The sequence below is a fragment of the Gorilla gorilla genome, chromosome 2 (assembly GCF_029281585.2).
Source record: "Gorilla gorilla gorilla isolate KB3781 chromosome 2, NHGRI_mGorGor1-v2.1_pri, whole genome shotgun sequence".
NCBI classification, from domain to species: Eukaryota; Metazoa; Chordata; class Mammalia; order Primates; family Hominidae; genus Gorilla; species Gorilla gorilla.
In genome coordinates this window covers 164586361-164599587 of record NC_086017.1, presented here as the reverse complement: position 1 = coordinate 164599587, position 13227 = coordinate 164586361, and the positions used below count along the sequence as shown (strand labels likewise).

At 38.0% G+C, this 13227-nt stretch overlaps 2 long non-coding RNA genes across 2 annotated transcripts in view; one reads left to right on the top strand and one right to left on the bottom strand.

The window, feature by feature from the left end:
- Window positions 1–13227, bottom strand: part of LOC101126606 (uncharacterized) — a 202491-nt gene that overhangs the window by 11221 nt on the left and 178043 nt on the right. Inside the window, exon 5 of the long non-coding RNA XR_008678267.2 lies at window positions 1021–1159. This is a non-coding gene — a long non-coding RNA (uncharacterized lncRNA). The remainder of the gene's footprint in view (window positions 1–1020; window positions 1160–13227) is intronic.
- Window positions 1–13227, top strand: part of LOC109026052 (uncharacterized) — a 282549-nt gene that overhangs the window by 230574 nt on the left and 38748 nt on the right. The window lies entirely within an intron of this gene.

The following is a 13227-nucleotide window of genomic DNA, read 5'->3' as shown; positions in this document are numbered from 1 at the left end:
GGGGAGCATGGCCCTGTGTTGTCACTGATATGTTATAACTCTGGCTTCCAGTGGTAACATAAACTGGGAAAAGGTTAGAAAACTATAGCATCTTCCCATGTGAACTACCTATGACTCAGTGATCTCTATAATACCTTATTACTATAAACAGACATGCCATAATTTGCAAGGGATAAAATTATACTCATGAGTGCAACAGCTCTTTTAAATTCTATTGCAAACCCCCTCACTACTCCATAATAGTTATTTGTAATTTAATGAACATTACCACTGTGTAGAGAAAATAACTTGAATTACTAGTTGCACTTTATTTCTTGTGAATTCCCAGGCCAGATTAACCCATATAGTTGCTGTCACTTGATACTAATGACATTTATAAACCAAAAATAAAACAATATTAAGAATATTTAGAAAAAAATTTCATGTTAGTCATGCAAACCATTTTATATTCAATTACAATACAATTGCCTTATGTATGTTTATTATGCAGCTCATTTTAATAACACACAAAAACAATCAAAGATTGTATTACTGTGCTATAATTATTTCCCATCTGGTCTAGGAGTTCCTAAAATAAAAATTTCCAGATTAAAATGAATTCTATGTTTCTTAAAAGGCTAAATTTTAAGCTCAAATTTTTGTATAAAGATGTATGGACTGGCCTCAATATGGGAACCTATAATGTCAAATGAGGACCAATTAAGTAAACTGGAGATTCTGACTGAATCTTAGTCATGTTCTTATTGTTCTCCTGACACCACAAATACCTGCTACATCAGAGCTGCGTTAGATGCGAAAGCAAGTATGCAGGTAAGTAGCTACAAGTATATTAATACCCTTGTAACTACTGGTAAGGTCATGGAGCGGTAAAGGCTGAGCTGGGAGCAGTAATTAATTTCATGTAGACAATATCCCCAGACACATCTGTAAAGTAGGTACAGATTTCTCTCCTTTTTCTCCCTGAGTGGTACCCCAATCAGGTTTTTGACATCTTTCCCTTTACCCCACAGATAGTAATACCTCTCTTTGCTCCGTGATGCTCCTGGAGCCCCAGCTGGCTTTTCTCATAAGTCCACTCTATGTAGTTCCCACCATGAGATCCATGAGCCACGTCAGTCCAGTACCACATTGGCTAGCACATTCTAGGCTTAATATGTGCCTGTTGAATGAATGAATAAAAGATTGAACAAATAGATGGATGCATAATAAATAAAATAATAAATAGACTACCTTCCCAAACATCGTTTCATACTTGGGATCCTTTTCTATTCTGACTTTTCCCTCTTGCTTCAATATTCAACATTACTCTACTCCCCATCCACCCCCAATTATACCATAGCTAAAAATATGTGTGTGTATTACATATATAAATATACACATATACCATGTATTAGTCGCTTAAGAGTCTGTGAGAATGCTGCTACCTCCTTTCATGGGAGACAGGAAGGCACTGCAGTATGATGGAACATAATCTTGGTCATCACACAGCCCTGAGTTTGAATCTCTGCTATGTCCCTAATCTGTAACGTGGGCAAGTTATTTAACATCTCAGTGTCTCAACTTTCTCATCTGTAAAATGAGACTATTAGTATATAACTTCCAGAAAGTATTATCAAGACCTTATTTATAGATCAATCCTAAATCTAGCAGTTAATCCTCCTGTCAAAGGAGCAGGTTTATAAGTTTCTCCCAAAGTCAAGGAGGAACTAAAATGCAGAACATAGATATTTCTAGAGCAATGACTTACTGAAAGCAGGCATTTAGCAGAGAATATTGAAGGAAGCTTAATGTCGTTATTATAATTGCTAAACAACTGTTGGAAGAGGCTGGGAATCATGTCCTGTTAGTAATGAAAGTTTTGATCTAATCAAAAAATTCATGGGCAGAACAAAAATGTAGCACCAAAATTTCAGTACAGCCTAAACAACACAATCAGTAAAATTCTGACAGAAGTAGAAGATAGTTTCTTAATCCTATTTGGTAAAGATTTTTTTTTCTTTTTATCAATTTCTAATCTTTTTATCATATTAATTATGAACGCATTTGTATAACAAATATTAAAGTACTAGTTAATACTTTTATTTCCTGAATTGCTACTCCATAAGAAGTCATGAAAATTCCTCTGGATTAGTTATTTCAAACAAGTTTTGGTTTGGCCCAAATCTGTAAAAATAAGATTTCTCTGGCCGGGCGCGGTGGCTCACGCCTGTAATCCCAGCACTTTGGGAGGCCGAGGCGGGTGAATCACAAGGTCAGGAGATCGAGATCATCCTGGCTAACATGGTGAAACCCCGTCTCTACTAAAAAAAATACAAAAAAATTGGCCGGGCGTGGTGGCGGGCGCCTGTAGTCCCAGCTACTCGGGAGGCTGAGGCAGGAGAATGGCGTGAACCCAGGAGGCGGAGCTTGCAGTGAGCCGAGATCGCGCCACTGCACTCCAGCCTGGGCGACAAAGCGAGACTCCGTCTCAAAAATAAATAAATAAATAAATAAGATTTCTCTTCTGAAAGTCTCTTATTTGATTGTAGCTCTACTATCTCCAGACATGTTAGCCATTCCCACGGCGCAAGGAAGGCTTTTTATGTCTTTACACAGAGAATTTATCTTTTGTCAAAATTACTTTCTGACGTAAAAGTCAGGGAAAGGGCCTTTTTTTTCACTAACTCTATATTCAAATGAGATTCTAGAAACCTCATTCTAACCTTATCCTTCCAAATTTGTGAATCAATACTCAAGTTATTGAGAACATGGAAAGGAACCTCCAGTTTTCCACAGTTTCACTTACTTGGATAGTCAGTCAAATTATAATTGCGATTCTCCGCAGGAAATGATTTTGCCCCACAAGGGATTTGACAACATTTGGAGGCATTATCTGTCATAACTGGCGAGTTGTTACTGGCGTCTAGTTTGTAGAGGCCAGGATGGTGCTAAACAGCCTACAATGCACGCAGTAATTCCTCATAACAAAGCATTATCTGGTCCAAAATGTCAACGGTGCTAATTTGGGAAATCCTGTTACAGTGACACATAGTTTCCATGTGAGAAAAACACATCATAATGCGGTGCTTAAGAGTGTGACTTTACTACCCCCAATAGGAATGTCACATGTATTATATTATAGGAATCCTCAAAAACTAGACAGTTCTCAAGTTTCTTCAGAGTTAGAAACTTGCATAAAATGAATATTATTCTAAGGCAACATAATTTTGAAATAAGCTTTAAAACATTTTCAAAAAATATTACATTGGAATGTTTTTATAATTTTCTGAAAACTGGATCTCAAGATCTAGTACGCAATCCTACCTTGCAAAGAGATTGCCGTGTAACCTTAAGAAAGTCCCTTAACATCTAGGAGTTTCCAGATATGCAGTTACATATCTGCCTACCTCATTGAGGTTTTAAGAAAGAAGAGTTAAATTGTGTCTGTAAATCACTTATGGAAGTGTAAAATAAAAGTAAGGTATTATCATAACTTTTATGAATAGTTCCTTTAGAACTGTGAAGCAACTGATTTTATGACATTTTGCTTTGGTTTGATGAAGAATTATGTCAAATTTTCAGATAATTTAAAAGCCCTGGCCAGGGCAATGGCTCACGCCTGTAATCCCAGCACCAGCACTTACCCAGTAGTGGCAATGTGATTAGAGTATAAAACCTCCTGGCCTCCTTAGTGGGTACGTGTACTACTGATTAGCCAAAAAATAAGATTAACTTTTGTTGTTAGAACCATCAGTGGCTATACTCTCGGGTGAGCCAAATCATTGTCAGTTAAGAGAGCAACACCAGAGCACAATATAAATTATGAACACATTAAGATGACATAGATGACAGATAGATAGATAATAGATATGATAGATAGATCTGATAGATAGATAATAGCTAGATAGATCAATAGAAAATTAACAGAAAATGATCAAGAGAAATAAATTTATTTTTTGATATTTCTTCTAACCAATTAAATGAGTTTGTGTGTGTGTGTGTGTGTGTGTGTGTGTGTATGGATGGATGGAAAAAATTTAGTACTCTGCAAAATATTTAAAAATACTTTATTAGAATAAGTAGGAGACAGGAAGAGGAAGCACTGAACATAAGGAACCAAAAATTTGGAAATTTAATCTTCTTAATATGAAACAACAAATAAAAAGGGAATCAAAATATATTTTATATATGTGGAAGTCAGACATTTACTGAGTAATGTCTCAGAAAAGGAATGAATGATGAAAACAACAAAAGCCAAAAGTAAACTAAAGAGCTTCTGCACAGCAAAAGAAACTAGCATCAGAGTGAACAGACAACCTACAGAATGGGAGAAAATTTTTGCAATCTGCCCATCTGACAAGGGTCTAATATCCAGAATCTACAAGGAACTTAAACAAATTTACAAGGAAAGAACAACCCAATGAAAAAGTGGGCAAAGGAAGACATCTATGTGGCCAACAAACATGACGAAAGCTCATCATCACTGATCCTTAGAGAAATGCAAATCAAAACCACAATGCGATAATATCTCATGCCAGCCAGAATGGTGATTATTTAAAAAGTCAAGAAACAATAGATTCTGACGAGGCTGTGGAGAAAGAAATAGGGATGCTTTTACACTGTTGGTGGGAATGTCAATTAGTTCAACCATTGTGGAAGACAGCGTGGTGATTCCTCAAGGGTCTAGAACCGGAAATATCATTTGACCCAGAAATCCCATTACTGTCAAGAAAGCCACTTAACAGTATATCCCTTTGGTATATACCAAAAGAAATATAAATCATTCTGCTATAAAGACACAGGTACATATATGTTTATTGCAGCACTATTCACAATAGCAAAGACTTGGAACCAACCCAAATGCCCATCAATGATAGACTGGATAAAGAAAATGTGGTACATATATACATGGAATACTATGCAGCCATAAAAAAAATGAATTCATGTCCTTTGGAGGGACATGGTTGAAGCTGGAAGCCAATCATCCTCAGCAAACTAACACAGGAACAGAAAACCAAGTGCCACATATTCTCACTTATAAGTGGGAGTTGAACAATGAGAACACATGGACACAGGGAGGCAAATAACACATACAAGAGCCTGTCGGGGTGTGGGGGAGCATTAGGACAAATAACCTAATGGATGTGGGGCTTAAAACCTAGATGACAGGTTGATAGGTGCAGGAAACCACCATGGCAAATGTATACCTATGTAACAAATCTGCACATTCTGCACATGTATCCTGGAACTTAAAGTAAATTTTTTTAAAAAATGAACAAATAGAAAAGTAAAAGTAAATAAATAAATAAATAAAATCCTGTAATTTTAAAATAATATTATTATCTAAATTCGGAAGACAGATGTTTCCCCTTTATTTTTATAAATATTAGCCAAGGTAGTTGATAATGTTGTTCAAGTTCTCTATTTATTTACTAATTTATTTTTGTCTAGCTGGTCTTTTAATTGCTGAGAGATATATACTAAAATCTCCAAGTTTTAGAGAAATTGTGTATTTCTCCCTTTAAATATGTCAGCTTTTTAAAAAGTATTATTGTGGTAAAAATACTTAACATGAGATTTTCTCTTTTAATAGATTTTAAATTTTACAATACAGTACTTTATCAATAGGAATAATATTGTACAGAAGATCTCCAGAAATTATTAATTTTCCATAACTAAGATTTTATACATGTTGGTTAGCAACTCAGTTTCCTCCACCTCTAATCCCTGGAAACCACAATTTTATGATTTGCTTCCATGAGCTTGGCTATTTTAGATACCTTTTATAAGTGGAACATGCAGTACTTGTCCTTCTGTGACTAGCTTATTTCAGTTAACATAATGTTTTCAAGGTTTATCTATGTCATTGCATTCTGCAGGATTTTTCTTTTTAAAGGCTGAATCATATCCCATTGTGTATATACAGCCGTGTATCACATAACAATAGGAATACATCCTGAGAACTATGTCCTTAGGCAATTGTGTCACTGTGCAAGCATGACAGAGTACACTTACACAAACCTAGGTGATATAGTCTACTACACACCTAGGCAATGTGGTATAGCCTATGACTCCTAGGCTACAACCCTGTACAGCAGGTTACTGTACTGATACAGTAGGTAACTGTAGGCAATTGTGGCAATTATAGGCAATTGTGGCACAGTGGTAAGTATTTGAGCACCTAAACATATCTAAACATAGAAAAAAGTGCAGTAAAAATACAGTACAAAAGATTAAAAATGGTAACTGGTATAGTGAACTCACTATGAATGGAGGATGCAGGACTGAAAGTTGCCCTAGGTGTCAGTGACTGACTGGTGAGTGAATGTGAAGGCCCAGGACATTACCATACACTACTGTATAAAACCATATACTTAAGCTACACCAAATTTACCTAAAAATTAAGTAATTGCGCTATGACATTATGATGTTACAATGGCTACAAGGCCTATGATGTCATCAAGTGATAGGAATTTTTCGTTGTAGTCTTATAGGACCACTGTCATACATGCAGTTTGGAATTGACCAAAAAGTCATTATATGGCATGTGATTGTATACTACTTTGTTAAAAATCCATTCGTCCATCAATGGGCATCTCTCCACTCCCTGCTGTTTTTCCCAGCCTCTGGTAATCATCATTCTCTCTATCTCCATGAGTTATTTGTTTTAATTTTTAGTTCCCACATATGAGTGAGAACATGTGAAAATGTTCTTTCTGTGCCTGGCTTATTTCACTTAACATAACGTCCTCCAGTTCCATTCGTGTTGTTGCAACTGACAGAATTCCATTCTTTTTAGGTCTAAATAACATTTCTTTGTGTATATGTACCACATTTTATTAATCCTTTCATTTGTTGATAGACACTTAGGTGGATTTCAAATCTCGTACATACATTGATTTTCTATCCTGAGACTGATGAAGCTGTTTATCAGCTTAAGGAGCTTTTGGGCCAAGACTATGGGGTTTTCTGGATAAAGGATTATGTCATCTGCAAACAGGGATATTTTGACTTTCTCTCTTCCTATTTGGATGCCCTTTATTTCATTCTTTTGCCTGATAGCTCTGGCCAGGACTTCCAATACTATGTTGAATAGAAGTGGTGAGAGAAGACATCCTTGTTTTGTGCTGGTTTTCAGGCGGAATGTTTCCAGGTTTTGCCCATTTAGTATGATGTTGGCCATGGGTTTGTCATAGATGGCTCTTATTATTTTGAGGTATGTCCCTTGAATACCTAGTTTATTGAGACTTTTTAACATGAAAGGGTATTGAATTTTATCAAAAGCCTTTTCTGAATGTATTGAGATAATCAGGTGGTATTTGTCTTTAGTTCTGTTTATGTGATGAATCACATTTATTGATTTGCATATGTGGAACCAACCTTACATCCCAGGGATAAAGCCTACTTGATTGTGATGAATAAGATTTCTAATGTGCTGCTGGATTCAGTTTGCCAATACTTTGTTGGAGATTTTTGCATCAATGTTCACCAAGGATATTGGCCTAAAGTTTTCTTTTTTTTGTTGTGCCTCTGACAGGTTTTTGTACAGGATGAGGCTGGCCTCATAGCATGAGATAGAGAAGAATCGCTCCTCATTTTTGGGGGGATAGTTTCAGTAGAAATGGTACCAGCTCCTCTTTGTACAAATGGAAGAATTTTGTTGTGAATCTGTCTGGTCCTGGGCTTTTTTTGGTTGGTAGGCTATTTATTACTGATTCAATTTTGGAGGTCATTATTGGTCTGTGAAGGGATTCTATTTCTTTCTGGTTCAGTCTTGGGAGGGTGTATATGTCCAAGAATTTATTCATTTCTTCTAGACTTCCTAGTATTTGTGTATAGGGGTGTTCATAATATTCTCTGTTAGTTGTTTGTACCTCTGTGGGGTCAGTGATAATATCTACTTTATCATTTCTAATTTTGTTAAATTGGACCTTTTCATCTTTATTAATCTATCTAGACGTCTATCTATTTTACACATTTTTTGAAAACCCAATTCTTATATTCACTGATCTTTTGAATAGTTTTTCTGTGTGTCTCAGTCTCCTTCAGTTCAGCTGTGATTTTGGTTATTTCTTATCTTCTGCTACCTTTGGGGTTGGTTGTGATGTTAGGTTGCTAAATTGAAATCTCTCTAACTTTTTGATGTAGGTATTCAGTACTATAACTTTCCCTCTTAACACTGCCTTAGCTGTGTCCCAGAGATTCTGTTATGTTGTATCTTTGTTCCCATTAGTTTCAAAGAACTTCTTGATTTCTGCCTTAATTCCATTATTAATTCAAAAGTCATTTAGGAGCAGGTTATTCAATTTCCATATAATTGTATGATTTTGAGTAAATATCTTAGTCTTAATTTCTAATTTGATTGTACTGCCATTTAAGAGAGTTGTTATTATGATTTCAGTTCTTTTGCATTTGCTGAGGAGTGTTTTGTGTCTGATTATGTGGTCAGAGTATGTGTCATGTAGTGGTAAGAAGAACGTATATTCTGTTACTTTTGGGTGGAGAGTTTTGTGGATGTTGATTAGGTCCATCCAGTGGTGAGTTCACGTCCTGACTATCTTTGTTAATTTTCTGCCTTGAAGGTGTGTCTAATACTGTCAGTTGGGTGTTACAGCCTCCCATTATTAATGTGTGGAAGTCTAAATCTCTTTGAAGGTCTTTAAGAACTTGCTTTATGGATCTGGCTCCTCCTGTGTTTAGTGCATATATATTTAGAATAGTTAAGCCTTCTTGCTGCATTGAACCTTTTACCATTATGCAATGCCCTTCTTTGTCTTTTTTTAATCTTTGTTGGTTTAAAGTCTCTTTTGTCTGAAATTAGGATTGCAACCCCTGCTTTTTTCTGTTTTCCATTTGCTTGGTAAATTTTTCTCCAACTCTTTATTTTGAGCCTATGCATGTCATTGCATGTGAGATGGGTCTCTTGAAGACAGCATACCACTGGGTCTTGGTTCTTTATTCATCTTACCACTTTGTGCCTTTTAATTGGGGCATTTAGCCCATTTACATTCAAGGTTAGTATTGACATGTGTGGATTTGATCCTGTAATCATGATGTTACCTGGTTATTATGCAGACTTGTTTGTTGTGCTTTATAGTGTCACTGGTCCATGTACTTAGGTGTGTTTTTGTAGTGGCTGGTAATGGTCTTACCTTTCCATAGTTAGTGTTTCCTTCAGGAGCTCTTGTAAGGCAGGTCTAGAGGTAACAAATTTCCTTAGCATTATCTTGTCTGAAAAGGATCTTATCTCTCTTTCACTTATGAAGCTTAGTTTGGCTGGATATGAAATTTGGGGTTGGAATTCCATTTCTTTAAGAATGTTGAATATTGGCCCCCAATCTCTTCTGGCTTATAGGGTTTCTGCTGAAAGGTCCACCGTTAGTCTTATGGGTTTCCCTTTGTAGGTTAACTGACTGTTCTCTCTAGCTGCCTTTAACATTTTTTCTTTCATTTTGACCTTGGAGAGTCTGATGATTATGCATCTTGGGGATGATCTTCTTGTGCTGTATCTTACTGGGCTTCTCTGTAAGCCCATTCTAATTTCCTGAATTAGAATGTTGGCCTCCATAGCTTGATTGGGAAAGTTCTCATGAGTAATATACTTTTTCAAAGTGCTTACTCTCTCCCCATCTCTTTCAGGGCCATCAGTGAGTTGTAGATTCAGTCTCTTTATGTCATCCCATATTTCTTGGAAGTTTTGTTCATTCATTTTCATTTTTTCGCTATTCTTGACTGTCTTATTTCAGAAAGCCAGTCTTCAAGCTCTGAGATTATTTCCTCAACTTTGTCTATTCTGCTATTAATTCTTTGATTCCATTATGAAACTCTTATAGTGTGCTTTTCAGCTCTATCAGGTCAGTTACATTCTTTTCTATACTGGTGGTTTGCCTGTCAGCTCCTGTATCATTTTAATGTGATTCTTTGTTTCCTTGTATTGGGTTTCAACATATTCTTGCATCTCAATGATCTTCAGTCCTATCCATATTCTGAATTCTGTTTCTGTCATTTCAACCATTTCAGCCCAGTTCAGATCCCATGCTGTAGAGGTGGTATGGAACTTTGGAGGGAAGAAGGTACTCTGGTTTTTTTTTTTTTTTCTTCTTCTTTTTTTTATTATACTTTAAGTTTTAGGGTACATGTGCACATTGTGCAGGTTAGTTACATATGTATACATGTGCCATGCTGGTGCGCTGCACCCACTAACTCGTCATCTAGCATTAGGTATATCTCCCAATGCTATCCCTCCCCCCTCCCCCCACCCCACAACAGTCCCCAGAGTGTGATATTCCCCTTCCTGTGTCCATGTGATCTCATTGTTCAATTCCCACCTATGAGTGAGAATATGCGGTGTTTGGTTTTTTGTTCTTGCGATAGTTTACTGATAATGATGGTTTCCAATTTCATCCATGTCCCTACAAAGGACATGAACTCATCATTTTTTATGGCTGCATAGTATTCCATGGTGTATATGTGCCACATTTTCTTAATCCAGTCTATCATTGTTGGACATTTGGGTTGGTTCCAAGTCTTTGCTATTGTGAATTGTGCCGCAATAAACATACGTGTGCATATGTCTTTATAGCAGCATGATTTATAGTCCTTTGGGTATATACCCAGTAATGGGATGGCTGGGTCAAATGGTATTTCTAGTTCTAGATCCCTGAGGAATCGCCACACTGACTTCCACAATGGTTGAACTAGTTTACAGTCCCACCAACAGTGTAAAAGTGTTCCTATTTCTCCACATCCTCTCCAGCATCTGTTGTTTCCTGACTTTTTCATGATTGCCATTCTAACTGGTGTGAGATGATATCTCATAGTGGTTTTGATTTGCATTTCTCTGATGGCCAGTGATGATGAGCATTTTTTCATGTGTTTTTTGGCTGCATAAATGTCTTCTTTTGAGAAGTGTCTGCTACTTTAAAGTTCATATGGAACCAAAAAAGAGCCCGCATTGCCAAGTCAATCCTAAGCCAAAAGAACAAAGCTGGAGGCATCACACTACCTGACTTCAAACTATACTACAAGGCTACAGTAACAAAAACAGCATGGTACTGGTACCAAAACAGAGATATAGATCAATGGAACAGAACAGAGCCCTCAGAAATAATGCCACATACCTACAACTATCTGATCTTTGACAAACCTGAGAAAAACAAGCAATGGGGAAAGGATTCCCTATTTAATAAACGGTGCTGGGAAAACTGGCTAGCCATATGTAGAAAGCTGAAACTGGATCCCTTCCTTACACCTTATACAAAAATCAATTCAAGATGGATTAAAGATTTAAACGTTAGACCTAAAACCATAAAAACCCTAGAAGAAAACCTAGGCATTACCATTCAGGACATAGGCGTGGGCAAGGACTTCATGTCCAAAACACCAAAAGCAATGGCAACAAAAGACAAAATTGACAAATGGGATCTAATTAAACTAAAGAGCTTCTGCACAGCAAAAGAAACTACCATCAGAGTGAACAGGCAACCTACAACATGGGAGAAAATTTTCGCAACCTACTCATCTGACAAAGGGCTAATATCCAGAATCTACAATGAACTCAAACAAATTTACAAGAAAAAAACAAACAATCCCATCAAAAAGTGGGCAAAGGATATGAACAGGTACTCTGGTTTTTTAAGTTGTCAAAGTATTTGAATTGGTTCTTTCTCATCTTTGTGGGCTGATGTTTCTTCAATCTTTGAAGCTGCTGACCTTTGGGTGTTTTTTTCCTTTTATCCTATTTGATGACCTTGAAAATTTGATTGTGATATAAGGTGGAATCAGCCAACTGGCTTCATTTCTGGAAGATTGTAGGGGAGCAATGCTCAGCTCCAAACTCCTGGACTGTGTACTCTTAACTCTGGGGGACTTATATCAGGCCCTGATTTTGTTCTCTGGCTCCTCGAGATCAGGAGTCCACTGCACTGGAGGTGGGAAAGGTGCTTCCCAGACCACTGGTCACTACACTCTGATGGGTGGTGTCAGCCAATGCATTTCACAGTGCAGTGTCAATGGGATCTGTCCTTTTTGTACATGTCAGCTGCAGTGGCTGTGGCAGCACAGAAGGCTGAACGCTCTTTGGCTGCAACAGGATGCTGGTGGGTGCTGGAGTGCCTGCCTCTATGTGGACATTCACCATGATGGCAGAGGCAGCACAACTCGTGAGCAGTCTGCACTTGGGCACAGGTCTGTGTGCATTCTCTGTGCACTGAAAGCTGGGGTGGTCACTTAGGGAGCTGGAAAGTCCACTGTTCTCTGTGCCTAGTTTTACTCCCATGGCATTGTTGGTATAAGGGCAGGGTGTGGGAGGGGGTAGGATTGACCTGCTCTGTACCTGCCAAGGCTTTGATTACAATGGAGGTCCAGTGGTAGGGGTGTGTGGAATGTACTCTTGCCACAGCAGCAACAGGGCAGGGTGCACACACATGCACACACACACACGTGCACAAGCAAGGCAAGGAAGAGAAAGGCCTGCCCATGCACACACACACACACACCAGCAACACAATGTGGGGGTTGCCATGGGCCTAGGGGAAGCTACAGTGTAGAGAAAGAGCAGGCTGGCTGGTATGTGGCCATAAGGGCCACCCCACTGGAGCTCCCACTGGTAAGGCATTGTCAGCCAGCACAGGAGCTACAGTGCAGTCCCCAAGGGCACTACCTGAGGCTGCCCTGCAAGCAGGTGCTGCCTGTTGGCCATTTGATTGTCTTTTTTGTTTTTTTTGCTTTTTTTTTTAAAGACAAGGTCTCACTCTGTCACCCAGGCTGGAGTGCAGTGGTGTAATCGTGGCTCACAGCAACCTTGCCCTCTTGGACTCAGGTGATCTTCCCACCTCAGCCTCCCAAGAAGCTGAGACCTCAGGTACATGCCACTACACCCAGCTAATTTTTGTATTTTTTATAGAGACAGACAGGGCCTCACTATGTTGCTCAGGCTGGCCTGAAACTCCTGAGTTCAAGTGATTCTCCTGCCTCCACCCCCCAAAGTGCTGAGGTTGCAGGCATGAGCCACCACACCCAGCCTTGAATGTCTTAACAGATATATGGTTTGCAAGTATTTTTTTCCATTCTGTAGATTGCCATATTTACTCTACTGGTTGATTCTTTTGCTGTGTAGAAGCTGTTTAGTTTAACAAAGTCTCACTTGTTTATTTTTGCTTTGATTAAAAAAAAACTGATGATAGAAAACACAAACAAATGGAAAGCTATCCTGTATTCATAAATTATAAAACTTAAATCTCCATACAA